Source organism: Patagioenas fasciata, chromosome 8, assembly GCF_037038585.1.
Source record: "Patagioenas fasciata isolate bPatFas1 chromosome 8, bPatFas1.hap1, whole genome shotgun sequence".
Lineage (NCBI taxonomy): Eukaryota > Metazoa > Chordata > Aves > Columbiformes > Columbidae > Patagioenas > Patagioenas fasciata.
The window spans coordinates 20436416-20458372 of record NC_092527.1 but is presented as its reverse complement, the minus strand read 5'-3'; the positions used below and the strand labels follow the sequence as shown (position 1 = coordinate 20458372).

The window sequence follows — 21957 nt, the reverse complement described above, 5'->3', positions numbered from 1 at the left end:
CTCTGAAATAAGATCCAAATTGCTTGGTAGGACGAATCAAGAGATAGGTATCAAAAGTTCACTCATTAACTAAAATGCTAATGAATGTGGAAGAATGCAAAGCAACAATATAGAAAGGTGCTAAAAGGAAAGTGATAGTTTCAGCTTCCCTCAGTACTTCTTTGTGGACACTAATTTTTGAAAAGAAGCTTTTTGCAGTTGACATCAGGTACTGCTAAGCAAAAGTTCAGTTAGTAGAAATTACATCTGAAAGCAACATTTATTTATATTTCAGTTTATTTTCTTTTTCAACAAAGAAGTTTAGCTAGAGCAGAACTTGTAGTAAAGAGTGCTAAGAACAAACAACTACTTAAGGTCAACTGCATTGCTAATATACACATACCAAAGAATGTAAAAAACCTCTGAAAGTGAAATTCTTTTTTCCTTTCCTTTTTTCTTTTTCCTTTTCTTCTCTTTTTCTTCTTTATAAAAAATGAGCTACATAAACACAAGTAGATTTTAGACTGATGTCTTCACTTCATAGCGTGGCAACTGTGAATTCAGAGTTGCTCAGGTACAAATTCAACTATAGCAATCCTTTAAAAATCTAGGCAAAATGCATAAACTAAATTATCTCTTTCCAAAAAGCACACATGCTACATCTTGTAGTTTACTGAAGGCTGGGTACATCAGCCTTGCACATTAGTGGTGGAATGACAGGAATAAGAATCTTAATGAAGGCTTGTTCTATAGACTCAAGACTGAAGCATGTAACATCTGGACTATTTCCAGCTCTGTTATTGTTAAGCCACATGTCTTTATAGTTCAATTTCCCTTTGATAAACTGTGTGGGACAGTAGTTCCTTTCTCACACAGGTCTGCTTGGGTATGACTTGTCAGGAAGAGGGAGAGTTGACAACAGTGTGAATGTGCTGTGAGTAACAAACTGACAGCCCTGTCTCGCACAGGGTCAGCAAGCACTACTCAAACATGAAATGGTTACTGACAATACTGGACTGTAAACTGTTTGGCAATACAATTTGTGATCGGGATCTGCAAACTGAGATTTATTACTAGAGGTTACCCCTGTGGGTGGTAGATTTACGCAGCAAAAGGGTGCTGTTTGTGGACTGCTGTTTCAAGTTTGTGCAGGGAGTTAAAATTGCACTGTTTCTAGAGCACAAGTTGGAGATCTCCTGTGACAGATTGTGAGACTGGAGACTGTGCAAGACAAGGAAGTAGGCACCTCTTCACTGCTTTTCTAGACATTAATTAACAGGACAGCCTGATCAGTGTTGGCCAAGAATACTTTGGGCACAAAGTAAGCAATGGTAATATAGTTTTAGACAAAAAAATGCTATGTTTTAATCATGTCTTTTGGGATGCTACAGCTTGCTCACTTCAGTATTTTTTTCATTTAAACATTTATCGAAGTACTAAAGTCAACAGATTTCCAACAGGTAGACAATATATGTATCTTCAGGACAATTGCATATTATTATTATTGTAATGAACAGTACATTTGTCATTGACTTCTATGGGCTTTTTCTATTAATAAAGTAAGTACAAATTAACTTTCAACTTATTCCCGTCATCATGAATGTAAGTAACAATGAAAAAGGAGTTAAAATTTGTATTTCGGTCTCTTTCATTTTGAAATTTAGGTAGCTCTAAAGAAAATATAAATAAAGAGTCTTGAGAGCAGAGGAAATTGAGATGCTGTTTTGGGTGTGCAATCTCATTTGTTCTTTAGTTTATGTTGGATAAACTTCCCCAACAAAAATGAAATCTTTAAACATACAATGTACATACACCTCTGCTTCAGCTGCTATAATACTTCATATACTATCTTTCAATGTTCCCTGCATGCCTTTGGCTCCACAACTACATTATCATCTGGCTGGCTAGTGATCAAAGCCTGGGAAGAAGGCGGCCAGAAGATGAGAGCACTGATTTACAAAACTTTTGTTTCCTGCAATAGAACCCAGGGGAAATATTTTCTTTCCTTCCTCACAGAGACTGAGGTCGATGCAGGTTGTGGTGCTGGTGAGGATGAAGAGAAACAGCCTAGAGAACTCTGCATGGAGACTGGCAAACACCACTGCAGAATGACAAGAGAAATACTAAAGAGAGGGCATTTTTGGAAGGTATTGGATATCTGATACTAACATACATGCAAGACAAATGCTGGTATCATAAATCTGCTCTTAAGCATATCATTGCTTGATTTCAGCTATGTGCAGGCAGCAGAAAGGACTAGAATGGGAGTCCAACAAGCATTTAGAAACAGCGGAGAGGTGGGCATCAGCCACGGAGAAGAGATCGTAGTCTCGAAAGCCTCAGTGGCATAACTAATATGAACTCAAGTTCCTACTTATCTTCAACACTTCCACAGAAGAAACATTAAGCAATGAGGATAAAGCAGTATCTGATGTGTCCAGAGCATGGCAAGCTAGTTTAACCTGACAGCTCTTAAAGGAAGTGATGCATCCTGAATGGACAGACCACTTTACCTTATATAGTAGAAGCTTTCTTCATGGAAGTGAAACTAAAATGTGACTCAAAGTACATAAAAATAAAATCTGTGTTAAAAAAACTAAGTTATGGTGAAACACCTATTTGTTGCATGTGTTACATCACTTCCATATGGAATTGTATGCGTAGGAGGATTTTGTTTGTGTGTATTGAAACCTGAACTAATAAAGAGCAATACGACTATTTGGTCACCAGGCCTTTGGCTCACCTCTGACACTTAAACAGGGTGCTTGATTTGGGGAAAATGAGAACAGAGCTTAACCATGAAAAGAGAATCAAACCTTTCTGCATTCATCAAACTTGAAATGTGAAGTTTCAGGTATCTCCATCTCAATACAAAGTTAAAAAGGTAACTTGACATACTTGAAACAATGCATATTCATTAAAGACCAAATCTGGGTTCAAACTTGGTCTGACATAGCCTTTCCACATCCTTCCTGTCTCTTGCAGTTATACAAATGGGCAATCTGTTTAACCTTTTGCCAAGTGAAGGAAGTGAACATTAGGAAGTGAAAATGCAAGAATTTATGGAGCAAGTGCCATGTACTTCATAAACAGTAAAATGACAGGTAGACCCACAAGTCAAGCATGAAAACGTGCAGCACATGCTCAGTTCCTGTGTGCTGTTGCACAGCTACAGCCAACTAGTTGGTTCATTCAGATTTAAGTTGCACCTGACTGGTAGGATACACTGACAATACTTGAAGCTGGGAAGGACTGTACATACGCCAGCATCCAACCAGCATTCAGAGGGAGCTTAGCAAACCAGATCTATTGGAAATGCACAAGGTAATAAAGACAAACAGGAATAACCAAATGCACACACGTAGATGAGTATTAAAGTGCATCCAGAAGACATAGCGATCACAAACTGGATTTAAGTCAACAGTATTGAGTAAAAAAATGTAAACATGCTGACACAAAGACTGGAGCACAGTTTGTAAACCTAAGGACTAGGCAGACACTCAGCTGTGTCTTGTTTGGAACATCATTCTTCTCGATGAGAACACAACAGTAATGATCACAAGGAAAAAAGACTGAAAATATCTGGTTTATTTTATCCAAAGGAGCAAAATCTACAAGGGACATTTTCTTCAAAGGGAAAAGACTGTGGTAGAGAATGGAATAAGCTGTCCTCTGTGTCTGTGAGAGATGGGGTGAGAAGCAATAAACCTGGCTTCAGGAAGAGAAACTGAATCAAAGTATTACTGGTGAGAGTAGTAAAGCACAACAATAAATGTTATTGAGTGGCACTGAACCTCCTCCACTGGAATTTTTTCAGAACAACTTAGACAGAGATAAACCAGTTGTTTCAGGCTCTTGTAATGCAACTGGGAGAGATTTTGAGATATCGTCTGATGTTATCTGTTTTCTGATTAAATAAATGAAGATGCTCAGTGACTGAGATGACTACACGAAAATACAGACACCACAGGGAAGTCTAGAAATAGTATTACACAATTTAATCAACTTTTTAAAAAGTGGCTTTAAAAAATGGCTGCTATGAGACAAGAAGGTCTGGATTTCTGAATTACCAATTAAAGACAAACCTCTTAATTGTAGACTAATAACTTTTTAAAGTTTTGAGCAAACTTTTCAGTGACTCTCAACAAAATAATATTCTAGACTGAACTAGAATCAAATTAATTGCTTTCAAGTCCTACTGGGCAAAATACTTTCAACTAATAACATGTGCAACTGGCAAGTGAGTAAAATTATTATCCCTCATTGGATAATGGAAACATTATTTCTCTACTGAATAACTGGAAAGTAACTGGAAAGTGTTTTGTACGTAATGCTATGACTTGGCATCATACGCATGAATTACCTCAGTATGTTTCAAGCTGGAAGCCTCTGGGTGTGATAAAACCTTTCAAAGCATGGTATTATCATAAGGAGGCAATCACAAAAGAAGCTGAAAATCACAGGCAACTACCAGGCTTTGCCAGTCATGGCGTTATGCATTTTAGGTAATGCCTGTTTGGCAACAGTAGAATTCCAGAAAACCAGATGGACACATTTACAAGTAAAAAACAACCACAGGCATTTTCATAATTCATTGGAAATGAGCAAGGTATTTCTGCTAGTCACAGCTCAGATGTTCTAAATTCAGTATATTAATAACTTTAGCAGCAGTAATTAAGAGTCACCACATACTAATTCTCCCTTAAATTTTCTTGTACTGTGGCACCAAACGTTAGCCTCGGTTAAAACAAAACATCCCCAAGTGACATAAATCAGAACATCGCTACATCTGTTGAAATTGCAGCTGTTCCATGAAGATCACAGCATGTACTTGGCATTACTACAGCACATTAGCACCCACGGTAAAAAAAAATTTTCACTAATATTCCAACTCCTTCATCTTCAAATGCACCTGCAAAGACTGATACATGGAAAATTGGTGTGGCTGGGTAACTTTTTATCAGTCTGCTTACGTTCTATATTAATAGCAGACACAGCCACATAAAGAACTAACATGAACAGGTATCCTTGACCATCTCAGTCATATTTTGCTCTAGAACTTGCCAGCCAGAATCTGAGCCAACACTGCGGAACAAGTAGCTTTAACCAGCTGCCCTTCAAAAATGAATTGATTTGTCTCAGAAATGAGTCAGACTGAAAATCTTCCAGAAAAATGAAAGAAAGTATCAGACTTAAATCAGTGACAGAATTCAAGAGCCATCACTCAGTGGGATGACATTTTCCCCCCTTGTTATGTGTTTTACAGCTCCTGCTTTGTTTCTGGAAGTATCCTAGCTGTCATTTTCCAATTGTGGTTCTTCACAGAATATGTCCTAGGCTGCTTTGATTGGGTGTGTGATGAGGCTTTGAATGCTAAATGAGGAGTGGGGGCAGAAACTGAGGTGGAAGAATCCCTCAAAAATGTGGGGCAGAAATTATCATTGAGTCTCCCATGTGACAACTGGGCACAACAGAAATGTTTAAAGTATTCAGTTTTATTGAGAATCACTGGAAAGACTGAATCTGAGCTTGGCTGCTTCATTTCCCTCACACACCTTGCATTTGGGATCAAGTGTATTTGATTACAGACATCACATTTTATGTACCACCTTTAAGAACAAACAATTGCTAATTTCATTTCAAACTAGACAGAGAAAGATAAATTGGAAATATTTTTCCAGAACAACCCAGTTTCATGTAAAATAACTGCAACTAGGCTTGGCATCTAAGGACACTTCTGTCTTATATTAACTGTATCATTTATTTACAATAGGCTTGTTTTGAGACACACAATATCAAGAGCTCTTTTGTTTATTACCTGGGGAGGTAACTCAGAGAAATTTATCCTATTTTGTTACTGAATCCAGGCTATGGAAATATTTTTAGATGTTCAATTTGACTCGGCCTTAATACTACATTAAAAAGACTTTTAGAACATTTAGAGGTGAAATTGTATAAGATACTAGCTTTGCTCTAAAATTTTGGAACAATTTTTGGTTTTGCAGTCACATTCTAGTCTTAAAATACACATATGTCCTCCTGAAGCATGAAAACAGTCAATGGACAGGAAAAACACTGACTGTTCAAAGACAATCAAACATATAAGCTGACAAATAGTGGGAAGGAGATAAAGAGACGGTGGATTCCAGCCTCCCAAGGATGCTAGCTTACGAGTGCTTTGAATTGCAAAGTTTAAAAATAAAGTTTGGCACCTGTGATCTATATCAGCAGTCTTTTAAATCAATAAATTTGCAATAACAACAAAAATATCATTATTAATTGCAGTATTCAAAATGTCAGGAGGTGGCAATGTTTAAAGACATCTCAGGAACTAGACACAGTATGTCAGTGAATATATACCAGACTGAAGTGCCAGGCTATACATGCCTATGCTGGCATCTATGCTGATAGACTTTGTGTCAGTATGAGAAAACAGACAAGTATAATGATATTTGATAATTTTCACTACATTTGTTTTATAGTTTGACTGAATTTGTTTAAATAAGTTAATCAATCATCTTTCTCTGACAATTTTACAGCTACAAAGACTGTGTGGTAACAAGGTCTGAATTTCACAAATATGTAAGTTTTTCTGCTACATTTTTTCATGCCAACCACTCATGACAACAGCTGAAGTTTCTACTTTCATATATATATATATACACATATATATATATATATGATGTATTTCACTGATTTAACATCAAAGGATCCTGCAATCTCCTGCATTTAACAGTCTGAGAAGGTAGATATACCTGCTGCTATATCTTAGTTTCTATGGGAACAATCATGACCAGGTGCTATCTAATTACAGTTTTTTCATTGTCTGGGTACCTGTTACACTTGTCCAGCCACTACAAATAAAATTACAGTCTGTGGGCTCTTTGAATAGCAAAGAGCATTTCTGTATGAGCTTGCTTACTTAGGTTACCAGTATCCCAGCCATGTTGCTGGTATCACTGTACAGGAGCCAATGGCTTGGTTTTCATATTAAACAAAACCACTGCCAAACAGAATTATTAGTCTTGTATTTTTAATTAAAGAATCTTGCTATGAAAACAAAGATGCATCAAGACAGGCTCTATACAGACTCAGCAACAGAAATTAAATTTAGAAGCCCTCAGATCAAAGCTATGAATAACCAGATCAATTTGGAGATTTGTGAGCTATCAGAGATGTGTTTTAAAGGGAGAATGTAAATATAGAACCAAGAAAAGCCCCCACTCGCCAAAAGACACCTTTATTATCGAATGACCTACAAGAGCAATTTAATTCTCATTTCCAGGTTCAGTCCTACTTGTCGGGACCAACTGCTTGTTTTACAGGAAACAACCTCACAACTTCAAAGCTCCCAGCAGATGGAGCATCTTCCCTGTCTTTTAGTGGCACTGTTCTCTATTAAAACTGTTATGAACATCTGGAGAAATAGTACTTATGTCTTTAATTGATTGGCCTAGATACACGCAAGCTTTGATGGGTTGTATTTGCTTTTATTCGAATCTATTTTTAAGTTCTGTGCCTGCAATCGATAACCCAGGCTGGGAGGAGTGAGCGTCTGGTTTCCCCTGAGGGCACCCAACGCCCACGCTGCCACTAGATGGGGCAGCAGCCTCACAAAAAGAGGCCTGTCCGTCGCAGCCCACCCGCGGGCAATCTCTTGGGCCTGTGCACCTAAATCATACTGAAGTGGTTTTATTTATAACGTAATCTGTGTTCCCCTTCCACCTCGAGATTTATTAAAAGATGAGCAAGGCATAAACAGTAGGTAATCAGCCATTTACGAATATAACCCTGCACTTCTTTCTGTGACCCTGCCAAACAAGACTGTGATTCCTCATTGACATTTATAATCTTGCATCTTCCTGATTTACCTAGATTTCAAGCAATGCTAGCACACATCAGGGCAGCAGCAAAGCCAGAATGCTGCCCTTGTGGGAAGCCCTTGTCACAACAAAGCCCTCGTGAAAAAAACAAAGGCCAGTTCTTTCATGTAAAGCTCACAGGAAGGTGTGGAAACAGCAGGAAAAGTGTTTAAGAAGAAATTGCAAAAGCAGAGGACAGCGTATTACCATTTTCCTCCAACAATGCATGAGTTTGACTAAAATAGCATGGGCAAAGACAATCTGGCACTTAAAATACAAGCAAACACGACAATACTAAATCCTACTCAGGATGAGTAACAGTTATAATTGTTTTAAGTGGGGATGGTGACAGTGATCTTTCCCTGAGCCGCTCTCAAGCTTTAGGTCATTAAAACGGGCCCGCTAACTGCTGCCGCTTCAGAGCCTTTGCTGGGAGCAACCCCCCTCGCTCCGCGGCGGCGGCTCCGCTGGGGGCGCCCGCGCATGGCGGTGGCGGCAGGGCCGGGGCGGCCCCCGCTCGGCTGGGCAGCGAGGACAGAGGCGGGCGGCCCGGCTCGGACAGGCTAGCCGGGCGTGCGTGTTATGAGACCGAAGCCGCGGGGAGGGGAAGGTGCCTTTCATCGGGACACCCCAGACACCCGCAGTGATGCGAGGCTGTAACTCTTGCTTACGAAAATATTAGTTCTCATATTATGAAAATATTAACCTCAGGTCGTGCAGTGAAGTCTAAGTACGAGCCAGCTCAGAGCTTTGGTCTGAGAGCTGTGAAACATTACTTCTCCTCGGATGGAGATACTGATGAGGATGGAAGTCGCATCCCAAGTGTGGCACTGGGGTCTTCCTGGCACTTGTCCAGTTTTCTTCAGACCAATTCTGTTACATGCTCCACACAATCAGAGACAAGTACAAGTTGTAGCCGAGTTACACCACCACACTGCAATTTGCTTTGAATTGTTTTCAGCTCTTGGATTTTGGATGCTGAAAGTTTGAACTTCAAGACAACACCAAGAAAGTTTCTACAAGTGCTTGGGGAAGTCAGCCTTAGACTGCTTTCTGTTGGTAATGCAGACATACTCAGGTAAAAGCCAAAAGTTCTTTTATAATTAATTTTTCATGGGTCATTGCATCTGACACGTTCAGGCAGGAAAGCGAAGTACTGTCAAATGACTTTTGACGATGCACTTCCATCAGAAGCAGCATGAACCTTTTCAAAACACAACTGATTTTACACTAACTATTGTAATCTATCTAGACGTCAGTGCACAGATAAAAAGACATCTTATCAGTTTGTTCAAGAAGTTGTCCCATCCTGAAAGTAAAAATAACATTGCGATATCAAAATAGGTAAGATTAACAGAATGTCCCCCAAAGCACCTGCATATGTTTAATAAATAAGCCTGCACATCCCCCTGTGCTACATGTGTCTGATCTGTGTTGTCAGTTGTTGCCAAATTTTATGTAGCCTGTGACCTGAGCACTAGGAGTCCTTATTATTCTGGATCTGTGGAATATGAAGCTGTTAAAACACCTGTGACTGGAAAACATACATTGTAAGGTCAAGAAATATTTTCAGGCTCTAATTTATCAATTTTTTTTTTTTTCCAAATATAACAGAAATTTGAAATATATGGCAAAGATAAAAATCCTAGTTCATCATTTCAGCAAAGGGCCCTTTAAAGATTGTTTTTTCCCTGACATATGAACAGAACTCAGTATTGCTTAGAAGCAAATGCTACTTTTTAAGATCAAAACTGGACACTTATTTAATCTCATTCTGCAGATGTCAAACGAAGATGACATCTGTCAGAATGCCTGAGATATTCTGCATTTCTCACAAATTTCCTATCCCCATCAGAAACTGGTCTTGTAATGTTTAAATAGATTTGTTACATACTCTGTTAGACTATTAAAAGTGTACAGCACACAAAAACTACCCAGTTTCTAGTTTACTATTGATCTTCATTAGGGATCAGTTTAATTCTAAAATGCTGACAAATCACTCATTCCTTTTATAGTCATTTCTGCCACAAGTATATGATATACCATGTTTCAAAAGCAAATGAGATTAAGCTGTGGCAACCAGCACTGAATCAAAAGTTAAGGAAGAAGACAGATAATTTGAATAATCTCCAGTCATTTTCAAAATTATTTTTAGAATAGATATCTTTTGCAAAAATTGGTTGTTCACATGCCAAGGATGAGTAAGTAGTTTTTTTTTTTTTTTTGCTTAAAGGATAAACTCTGACTGAAGATGTGAAGACAATTTAGTAGAGAAATTTTTTCTAAAGCATCCAGTTACAAATTAAATGAAAGGTAACAGTTAAGTAATTAAGTTCTTCAACAAGATGCATTTGCCCTATTAACATATGCTACATAAACTCAGGATGGCATCACACAGGCAAAATCTCCTTTGTGCAAAAGATGAGGATTAAATAGCTGTCATTTCCAGGCTCTGCAGGAAAATAAAGTTTAATGAAGGAGCTTCTACTGTTCCTGCCCAGGCTGCACTCCACGTGGCTGCCTTTCAGTATTTGTCAGAAGGTTATTAAAGTTGCAGCAATGGGGGATATTCAACATCTATTACTGAGGCACTGAACAGGGACCAGAGAACAGGCATTTTCTAGTATATGTATGGAAACAATTCCGCACCTTAGTGGAAGCACACAAGCACTTATTGGCTCTCACAAATTAATTCACCTGTCAGCAAGTGTTTTTCATCATGGATAACCCCTGATTTTCCAACTCTCTGTGATCAAAGCTTATTGCACCTTTCAATCGCACTTTCATAGCTGATACCCTTCTTCAGATCTTTTGCAAGACAGTGCGGACACATCACTGTTCAGCTATCAAACACTCGGTTCTCAAGCCTCAGCATCAGATGGTCAGTCTAAGAGTAGTTACAGACACTGCAAGAGCCAGGGATGTGTCTCCTATATCCTTTGGATGTACTCCTGGTCTCTTCAGCACAGAACTTGCACGGCTCCTTTCTGCTTCTGTGTTTGTCCATCTCTTAACACAGGTCTAATGGTTGCAACATTTCACTATTCACTGGATAAGTATTTCTACCTTTGGTGTATAAAAGGCACATCATGCAAATATATATAGAACAGGTTTCCTTATTACAAGAAAGTGCAGAATTCCATTAGAAGAAAAGGTACTACATGCCATGAATCAAATATTTTTTTTAAAAAAATGGTTCTTTGTGTTCTTTTATCGAAACCACTCAGCTGTCTTCTTATCGTAATCCTATCTCAAGTAATCAGGGAATTGTAACAACTAATTTCTTCTTCCTGTTGTGAATGTACATTGATAAAAACATCATATTGCTGAAAAGAAACAACTCACTTCAGGGCTTTTTGTTTGTTTAAATAAAGATTCAATAAATCAACAGCCCAAACATTAATAAAAGTAAAGCCAGCCTTAAAAGCATTAGTCAATTTGTCTCGGGTCTTAAATTTAAACTTCCAGTTCTTTGTTGTTTTCTTAGAATTGTCTCTTTGGTCAATAAGAAATTTTGTGAGCTCCTGTAATGACACAAAAAGCTGTTTTTGCCAGCAGTTAAAAGACAGGGAAGTGAAGCTATACTGTAGGTAAACAGCCTTCAAGGAGAAAGGTACCTGTTGCTTATTTGGCATACAGTTCAAATGTGTCTATACGCCAGTGTTTGGTCTGGCATACAATCCAAGAAGTAAAAAATGAGAACACTATCAGCCCATCTCAGACCTGAGATACTGAAGGCTGGACAGACAATTTAGGAAAAAGGAGGGAGGACTCAGAAGCAGCAAATAAGGCTAGACCTACACTTTGGCACAAGCCTTTCAGGAACGCATGCAAATTTTTCTCTGCCAAAGGGTTGTGAAACAGCAATGTATTCCAAATAGCCTCTTTCCTAGGCAAGATATGATATGCAAACCTGGATTTCTGACCAAGATTTACTGAGAAGCTCTTTAATTCATGGCTATTGTAGACAATTTTTAAGTGTAGGAAGGAATCTGTAATCTAGGAATGTTTCTTTTCTTTTCCTGAAGCTCTGCAGCAGTAGGGTCCAAGGCAAGGATGACTTTCCAAAACTTTGTTAGGACCTCTGAATGGTTAGGTAGCTGGAGAACGTCAGGACCCTACTTCTAAATCAGGTATAGGCTAGCACAAACTTGGAGAAACCAACTGCTAGTTCTAATACTGAATTGCAGTACTCGCAACCCAGACCGTCTTGCTTAGCTAAGGAAGAACATGCTTTTAGGGACAGAAACTAATACCTCAAGCTATTAAGCTAACCAACAAAAGATGGTGGCTGAATATTCACAACTCACTGGCCCAGTTCACTAGAGATCAAAATGTATTCATTGAAGCAGGATTTTTTACATATGCAATGAAAAAATACAATCAGTGTGTTCAGAGCTCAGTAAAAGTGGTGAATTTTTTGTCATGTTTTACTTTTTTATGCTAATTATTCCCACTTCTCTAACAAGGTGTAGACCTATGTCCAAACCAACTATTTACTACCCTACAAGACGTTTTTAGATTAGGTCCGTAAACAATATAACTACTCCAGTTAAGAAAGGACAGAGAAAACACTTTCATTTTGTCAATAAACATGCCAGCTTTATTTTAGCTGTTATAAAGGGGTTAAACTCTGCTAAAGAGGAAAGCAGTGCTTCAGCAAATGAACCCAATTTTCTTTCCTAACTATACAAACTGTTGCATATATTTTCCCCTCTAGCAATCTCATTTTCATTGTTTCACATTACCACCCTGAATAGTAATTTGGCTTTGAATAATTCTCCTCATCATAATGCAGATGTCAACACCAAACGATACAGGCACATGCTACAGTGTATGCAGCAGCTCTGGTTTAAAATGCAGACTGTTGTGTGCAGAGCCAGTGGAGCATGTGGTTTTTATTTTTCAGCAGTTTCTAACAGATTGAAAATTCCACAGGCTACAGAATCTTGAATAAATCGGAATGCTGCTTGGAATACTCCTTAGCTAGGAAAATATATAAAGAAGGGGGAAAATTACTTCATTTTACTTCACTGGATAGATTTGATCCCTAAATAGTAGTATCTTCCTAGGGAGCAGAGACTGAGAACATAAAACATGCCAGTTCAAGAGAACATATTGATTCATTATATTAATGAGACTCAAGGGCAATTTCATCATTGAACAAGACTAGCAGCAGGGCTATTTCTCTGCCTCTGTGACAGGAGAGAAATACAACTAAGCTGTAGGACTTGCTTGACTACTCGGAATTGACAAAACCCAGGTAGGTGTGGAATAGAGATTAACCTGCAATTGCTTTAATAGCCCAGTACTGGGGAACCAAACATCATGGCAGTCGTTAGTCAGAAAAGAATGGCTAAACATATTTACACAAATGCATTGGTGATTTAAGTTAAATGTTTAAAAAATCTATTCTTTATGGCCCTCTCCTGAGTAAAAGAGCATGCACCCAGCAAGGGAGTAAGTTAAGGTCAGATTTCTCATTATGCATCTTTCTCCATCTCCTCTGCATGTCTTCCCTCAGCTGGAGCCAAATTCAGTAATGGTATTCATGTTGCACATCATTTTTCAAACAGCTCTTTTACCAACAATGACATACATGCTAGAAAGTCCAACACTAAAAAAAAAAAATTAAAAAAAAATTAAAAAATCCTGTTTGTCTAGGTCATGTTATAATGAATAGAACAGCAGGACTTCAAAAATTTTTTCAGCATCAAGCCCAAATATTCAGCTCTGTCCTCCTCAATGCCAGCAGCTCCCACTGAAGCTCACAGGCATCAAGTGCTCGTTCCAGAGGTAGAATCCAGCAACTTCCTCTTACGCTGGAGTCCAGATTGCCATGAAATAGAAATATAGCTCAGTGAGATCAAATGTTTACAAAGACAACTCTCAATCAAGACATTGAAGACACTGCAAAATGGGCAAGTATGAACTTCCCATGCAGTTTATATTTTGCAAACATTTGCAAGTTATAGTTTCAAGGCTAGGCTGCAGCTCTAGAAAGAGGCTGAGAAGGAACGGAACTGCTGCAGCAAGAGGGTTCTTTCTCTGAAGAGCCCCTCTGGGTCTTTCCTCACTTAGACCTGTCAAGTCTCATTGCTCTGAGCATATGACTCACTCAATTAGACCTCAGCTTCTGCACTTCCCCGCTTCTGCCACAGAGCCTGCGTTTCATGTATTTGCAGTGCCAGGATTTTCCTCCAACTCTTTGCTGTGCCTTGTTCATGGCCCTTCAGAAGGAGCAGACGTGGCAGCAATGCACATTTTCTGGGCAGCTGCCTAGCAGCTCTGCGCTTTCCCACAAACACGTGAATCCATGACATGACCTTGAGCCTGCCAGATGCACAACCTTCTCCCTCATCAGCTAGAGTCCCATGAGTCAGCGTCAATATCTGTTAAAAGATTCATGCTCTGAGCGTCGACCAAGTGAGCAAAGGGAACATAATTCAACAAATCTCTCCATGTCTAATTAGATAGCGCTTACGCTCAAGTGAAGCCTACCAGAAGCAAACAGGCAACATTACAAGCTTCAGGTGGATTGATAACTGGTCACCGACTTGGCTGCAACTTTCCCCTGCTCCAAGCTGTAAATGGAGCTGAATCACTGAGTGGGGAGGAACTGAGCCTGCAGTCCTGGCTCTGCTGCTGAAATCGATGTGTATTGAGAGCGGAAGCCCTGCGCATTGTGCAAAACCCAGACAACTTGTCTCCTATGTTTCTCAAAGCCACAATGGATGCAAAGAGCTACATTTTGTAGGTTCTTGGTTGTAGCAGTGACTCCCATTTCAAGGCATAGTGGAAGATTATTCAGTAAGAACTAATCATACTCACAAAATCACGTCCTCTATTCACTGTAATTAGACAACTTAGGCATTAACTTTTTGTATTAGACTTCCATGCTTTTAGTAGTTTTACTTCATTTTGTGAGACATTCCTGGGACTAATAAAATACAAAATAAAAAAGCTGAAAACCATAAACTTAGAGAAGCCACATTAACTTATGCATCAGTCTGGTAAGCGCTGTTATTCTTTCTTGCATTGTACTTAGCAGAAAATAGCTATTTTCTATGGCTCAAAACACTTAATTGTTTTGTTAGCACTTACACTGATTAATTAAAATGACATGTGAAAAACCATCAAAGCATAACTTCTATTAAATGGCGAATTTATTATCATCAGCATAGCCTAAAATTGATGCCTTAATTCAATTTGCTGCAAAAGCTACATTACCAAGTCAGGTGAACAACATTGCAGTGTCATGTATTCTGTACCTAGATGGTTACTTGTATGTTCAGAAGGTAAATAAGCACAGAGGTGCATAAAGACACAAAACTCTTAAGGCATTCAGACTAATTAAAACAGGTAATTCCAACATGAAGGAAAACGGCATGGAGATGAGTCTCCATTTGGAATCTGTAAGGGCAGTTAATGCATTAAAAAATGGCTTATTGGTTGTGAAAAGAGAGATGCTCATATAAAAACATTGGCCATTATCAATGTGTTTTGTTTTGTTTTGTTTTGTTTTAATTAAGAAACAAGATAAAAGCTATATAAACAAAAAGGAATGAGGAATTAGATTTCATGAGTGATCATTCCCATGCAGGCCTACAAGTCTTTAGTACACTGCTCGATGACTGGCTGCCAATGCCAACAATCAAAGCAACTTCCCACTGTGAAAGCCATCTTCAACTCCGCCTTCATCTGACATTGATCGAGGTGGAACTAGGAGAATAATGACAGTTTTGAGAAATGGCTATGATGCAAGCCTGCGTGCTTACAGAACAGTTAGGTGTTAATGTCAGAAGACGACTTGCAGCAAATATGTGGGCTTTTTTTCTATTATGTGTGTACAAAGAGGCCAAAGTGTGCTCCTGCATCCCTGATACTGACAAATAAAACCACAGAGTGCTTCCTAAGATAACTTTTTTCCAGTATCACCAAGCCACTGAATGTTTATTATCATACTGGGAAAGATCATGACACAGCAAATATATCAACTGCAATTATGTTCTCTTACCATTTTCTGGATGCAAAGATATGAAGCTTGAACCTGCAATGTTCTTTCTTCACCTCAGCATCTCTCTCGCCACAGATAAGACTTGGTTTAAAACAAGCAGCCCTAGCCAACAAGAATCCTGTACTGCAGAACAAGCTAAATAGTTTTCTGTGAGTTTCGAGCACTAAAGGAAGCACCAATGGTATTTAAAAGTGTGTTTAGTTAGGAATAATACAACTCATCCTAAAGTGGGATAACAAAAGTTACGAGAACTTGTAACGATAGTTGGTGTTTTGCTTAAAGCCCAGAGTCAAGGGATTGAAGCTTTCATTTACAAGAAAAATTGTATCCCTCGTAGTTGCAAAGAAAATAGTAAAATCATAACTCAGGTATTTCCTTAAACAAAACAAAGAAAGAAATTTAAAAATCCCATGAATCACAAAGAAAAGCCCATGATTTTACAGGATGATGGGAGAGGAGAGAGAAGGGATACAGAAGTCTGCACAATACTAACATACTTGAACTCTGTATAATTATATTTGTGATGTAATGTATTTTAAAACTCTTCCACAGGGAAGTCTAAGCAAACAGAAGACAAATCCAAGTGGTTATAATATTTCTAACATTTGCATTTCACTTTCACATGCTGCACCACAATAAAAGGAACACAGAATTAGACCAGTATATCTTAATTCTGTCCCGCAAATTCTTGCAGGCTCCCACCATTAGTGTTATTTTCCCTTTGCAATGAAAGCAGCCAAAACCTTTCAATACTTTTTTAATAACATGAGGGTTCAGGATAATCTGATACAAGTCTGTGCTCTAATATTTGAATGAGTGATGGGTATTTACCACAGATTTTCATCCCACATCACTCTATATCAGGCAGAGTATGGTTTTAAATGGGCTTTTCCCCACGCCATGTCGGTAGTCCTACTTTTCAAGTTGTAGTCAGCCAACAGTCTGTAACTTAGTCTTTAAATATTCCCTTCTGCCTATTTCTCAGAATTTTTATGTTAACCAATAATTTTACTGAAGATCTAATTTCTGCAAACTAGATCTACATATTACCCAGCAATATCACTGCTGTCTCTTAAGAACACTTTTCTCTTCATGTGCAAGTAAGTTTTAAGTCTTGGAAGAAAAGCTTGTTTTCTAGGCCCGCATGTAGCAAGGACACAACAGAGTTCTACATCCCTGGTTTCTTCTTGAAAACCCAGCTTATAAGGACCCAATACCTACCACCAGAATCCACTAGAATAATACATCAAAATATGAAAGAGCAATGTATTTTCACCTCTTGTTGGCTAGGCAGCATTTCACCCTACTGACACTATTCAGCATGACCAGGCCAAACATGAAGCTGAGAATTTTAGCCGAGGTGAGGCCACACACAGGATCATATTACTATACTGCTTCCAGTAGCCAAGCTAAACTCCCCAAACTTAGCAGGGCATCTCCATGGTGCATTGCAGAGTACTGGGTACGGATTGACTACCTGCCAGTGTAGAGGGAAGAAAGACACATCGACAAATCGTCTTCTTACAACAACCTCACTTGCTCAGGAGAGAATGACTGAAATAGCCTTTGAAGTTAGATGAGGCAGGATGAATGTCTTTGGTGGTTTGGGGCAGATATTCAAAGTGTTCTGAAAACATAGTGAGCATGAAAGGTTACCTTGAAAGCAAACAGAAGGAGCCAATCCACTACAAAACCTCAGAAAGCACAGCCATTAAGGATCTTGTAATGTCTTATTTGGGAAAGCTGGTAAGTGCCAAATCAATGAAGATACTATTTTGGATCACTGATTTCTAAGTAAGAATTCAGCAAAGATATTCTGCTCATTTTTTTAAAAACCAGACCAAGTCATATAACTAGGAAAAAAGTACTGTCTGTTATTTTATATCAAGATGCCACTTTTTGGATAATCTATATGCAGCATAAGGTCACAAGGGATTTCACAATTCTACAGTGAAGGTGAAGAAGCTAAACGCATGGGAATTAGATACAACTGCATGTCACAGCATGAAAGTTATATATATATATATATATGTATATAGACATATATATATATATACACATGAGGGTTTTTTCTGGTCCTGCTGAAGAAAGCAAGAACACTAGGCATCACTAGCATTCAAAGCTTCACCCCCAGAGCAGGGAAGTGAGAAACCTAATAGATTTCACAGAAGCATCATCTGCCCTTGCTCTTTTCCTCAAGCTAGAAGACTGTTCTTAGCTAAGGCAAAACAGATCAGGTCATCTGAAATAACACAAATGACCAAGGGATCGACCTTTGTTATTTCCTGACCTCAATCCTGATTTTCTCCCCATCAGATGGCACAGCTTTGTGGTTACTCTGGCTGGCATTATTTGAGAAAGCCCCAGATGGTTTTTACAGCTTCCAGATAAGCTCTTTGCCTTATCCTGGCACAGCCATTATGCCTGTATCTGAGAAAGCTGTGATGTAGAGCTGACTGTTGTTTTTGCAGTAACAACATTTTCCAATATTTACTCAAGGAAGAGGAGTGGCAGATGGTTACAGATGAGTCATCAGAAAACAATGCATGAATATTCTTGGCTAACCCTGAAGCAATTCCTTGGGATTGCTGAAGACCCCTATGAGACACACGACATCAATTCCATGGACGTAGTTTTAAGGAGAGTCTAGTTACAAACACGGAGTTGGAACATTCTTTTGAAGTAAATTTTATAGTGCTCTCTTGTCCCCCTCTTGCTCCATCTATGCTTCCAAATAATTTCTTATTAATTGCGTTTGCAAATGTTTGTAGTCCTTGAAGTCAGAGGCCACTCCTGGAAGATCAAATCAGGCTCCACAGTACCATTAGCTCATACATAATTTCCTATACATAAGTGAGTGTTATGCTTTTTTTCCCAAAATTAAACATCGCAACACATGTATACTCAAAACCAGACATAATAGCAGCTGAACCACTGAGCTGACTTGTGTCAATGTGTTGTGACTCATTCCTTAAACAAGAAAATTCTCATAATTTTGAGTAGTAAGAGACTAGCATTCTTATCTGTTGAGGTATATACACTTTCTCTCCTCCAGAGCCATTGTGTAGTTATTGCTTACAGATTCAGGCTTAAGACAGCATAAGCAAAAAATCAGAAAGTCTGAAAAAAATATATGTGCGTCAACAGTTAGGGAGTGGATTTTACCAGGAGCCCCCATTCATAGTAACAGAAAGACTTCAAAATGAAGGCAAGTGAAGGCAAATGAACTGTCAATTATGATTCCTTTTTTAGAAATACAGTATATCTCATGAACATCCCTCTGTTCTGTTTCCTTCAGTGGACTGACACATATTGTCCTCCTTGACTGGTAAACCTCAGCCACAATGGGCTCAGCAGTATGCAATATTTCCGTAAATTCAAATCCACCCAGTACCATCTTTAACCACAGCAATCAACCAGCCACAACATGGCTTAGTTGTTTCCTTACCAGTTTATGTCTCATCAGTATTATAGATCCATGTAACAGAAGCACACATGGAACCTTTCAGAACCTACATAAGCACAATTTTAGCTATTTGGTAATTTAAGGAGGCAGTGACATTTTCTCAGAATGGAAACACTCCCCTTTCAGACTTCCACTCCTCACTTTTTCTCCTGTCAGTGCAGGTTTAGATCTGAAATTTGGTGCTGCTGCTATGGCTCAGCAGCACCTACACAAGGCAACAACAAAAAGTTCTACCAATGCTTAGAAAGCCCCAGCTCAGCATAAAGTAATTGTAAACTTAGCTAAATGAGCTAGCATTGCTTGTCAATCATCCAGAATTAGTATTACATTGCTGAGTGACTAAAGAACAATTACTGGCCCATTAGCAGAAAAAAAATCAAATCAGAGCTGCATATCAGAACTCTGCCTTTGTTCCTACAACCAGAAGTGAAGCATTACATTCTACAGGTGATGAGATGCACCAGTACTCTGAGAACATCCAGCAATTAAAGAGGTATTGAAACTCTATTCTCTTTTGCCAAGACTACCACCCAACACAGCAAAAAGTTGTTAGCCATTGGTGAACAATAAATATCAGGAGGAAAGCCCATGAACTACAGCTCTGTTTCATTGTTGATTGTTTTTTGTTAGTCATCTTTCCTGTCCTTATCCGCCTACTTTAACCTGACATCTGTGTACAGGCACATCTCCCATGTGCATGTGCCATACACACTTAGAAGCTGGCTGATGCTTGCTTTCTGTATGAAACGGAAGCAGAGATGATTCTACAAGCACCAAACATCTACTCAGAATATGAGCACATCATAACGTGAATCTGAGGATCTGGAAGACAATGTCACTTGTTAGAGTTGTTGTGCCATTTCACAAAAGTAAAAAACAATATCACTTAATTGAGGTAAAAATGTATTTCTGAAGCTGAACTACAAACATTGTTGTAAAATTTTTCAGCTTACAACATCCAAGCAAATTGAATTTTCTCCACCTAGAATAACTCTCCCTATTGGTAATCGCATCTTTCTCCAGATGACTAGGAAATTATAGCTTAGTGGGTGCAGAAGCAAATTACTATACAGATAGTGCTCTGGTTGAAGAGACAGAAATAGTGATGTATTTGCTTTATAATTGGTTGGCACTTACTATCGACCATGTAAATCCTCCACCATGACATGCTGATTAGTGTGCACTGTAATTTATCAGCCAGTTGTTCCAGGCTGGAATTCTGTGCTTTGTAAATCATGCTCTAAAAATGCTGCATTTAAGTGCTGTTGCTACCTGCTAGAATATAGATTGAGAGTTTGAAGTGCAGAAAGCTCCTAAAGAACAAGAGCAAGAAAAGAAGATATCATTAATTTAAAAATGCATCTATTTTAAAATACATTCCTAAAGAGCAAGATGTAGTCAGGTGGGTTGCTAAAATTGCCAGATACTAGTGGTCATAAAGTCACATGTGCTACAACCTATTTTTGGAGACTCCTGCAACAGATGCTCTTTACGGAGTGTCCCTGACAGCCCAGCAGCATTATCAGTACAATTACAAAGGCCTTACATTAGAGAAAGCTACAATTTATCGCAAGCAATTGCAACAGAATGAAGCTAGCTCCATATTGCTGCAGTGAACCCACCCGGTTTCAGCAGTGCTTGTCACAATAAGGATCCTGAATTCAACTTTGAACAGGAATCTGAGAAATTTAGGCTAGTGTGTATCCTGTCCATTCTCTTTTTCCTTCTATTGTGAGATGGAAACAAGCAGCAACACTGTGGCCTGTGACAATAACTAATGCAAGGGTTGAACTTCTGATGCAAGTAATTTTACAGTAAAATGAGAATAGCCATGTACACGACAGTAGTCTCATGTAGACAGTATTTAGTGATTTTGATCTTTTTGGTTCACTTTCCAGCAGTGCTCCAGTTTGCATGTTTCCGTATATACCTCTAACCCTCTAATTCTTTGGCATCAATAACCTTCAGATTCTGCATTCTCACTGACTTCAGGTCAGATGTTGTGAGATACTATGCAAAGAGAAAGAGTGCTAGTGAAAAAGGTTACGAAAAGGATATGGTCAGAGTTTTATAAAGAACAGAATAGTTCAAGAAACACAAAAAAGGAAGGCAGGAAGGCAGGCAGGAGGGAAGGCAGGCAGGCAGGCAGGCAGGCAGGCAGGCAGGAAGGAAGGAAGGAAGGAAGGAAGGAAGGAAGGAAGGAAGGAAGGAACCACGACACATATGAGATGCAGATGTGAAAAAGGCCAATGCACTAAAAATTTGCTGTGGCTACTTCAGGCTTTCTACGATTGATTTCTAAGACTTGTCTTTTGCTCTGACATAATAGATAGGCTATTTAATTGCAAGTTTATAAGCTTAAATATGTAGGTCAAAGCCATCCATCACTATGGCATTTGGATGGCTTTTGAGAAATGCACAGGTAAAGTAAAATCATCACTCTGGCTGCTGCCTTCGTGGTATGTTCAAAACTGTCACAACCATAACCAAAGATATCCAGGGCCTAACGCAGCAGACAGTCCAGTCTTACAAAGGAAAACGATACACCTGAACAGGCTGTACACAATGCCACACAGCCAAGACCTGGAAATCTGCTGAATACTGTCTTCAGGGCAGAGGAAAGTTAATTGAAG

At 38.8% G+C, this 21957-nt stretch overlaps 1 long non-coding RNA gene across 1 annotated transcript in view; it reads right to left on the bottom strand.

The window, feature by feature from the left end:
- Window positions 1–21957, bottom strand: part of LOC136104474 (uncharacterized) — a 120517-nt gene that overhangs the window by 70228 nt on the left and 28332 nt on the right. The gene's annotated exons all lie outside the window — the stretch shown is intronic.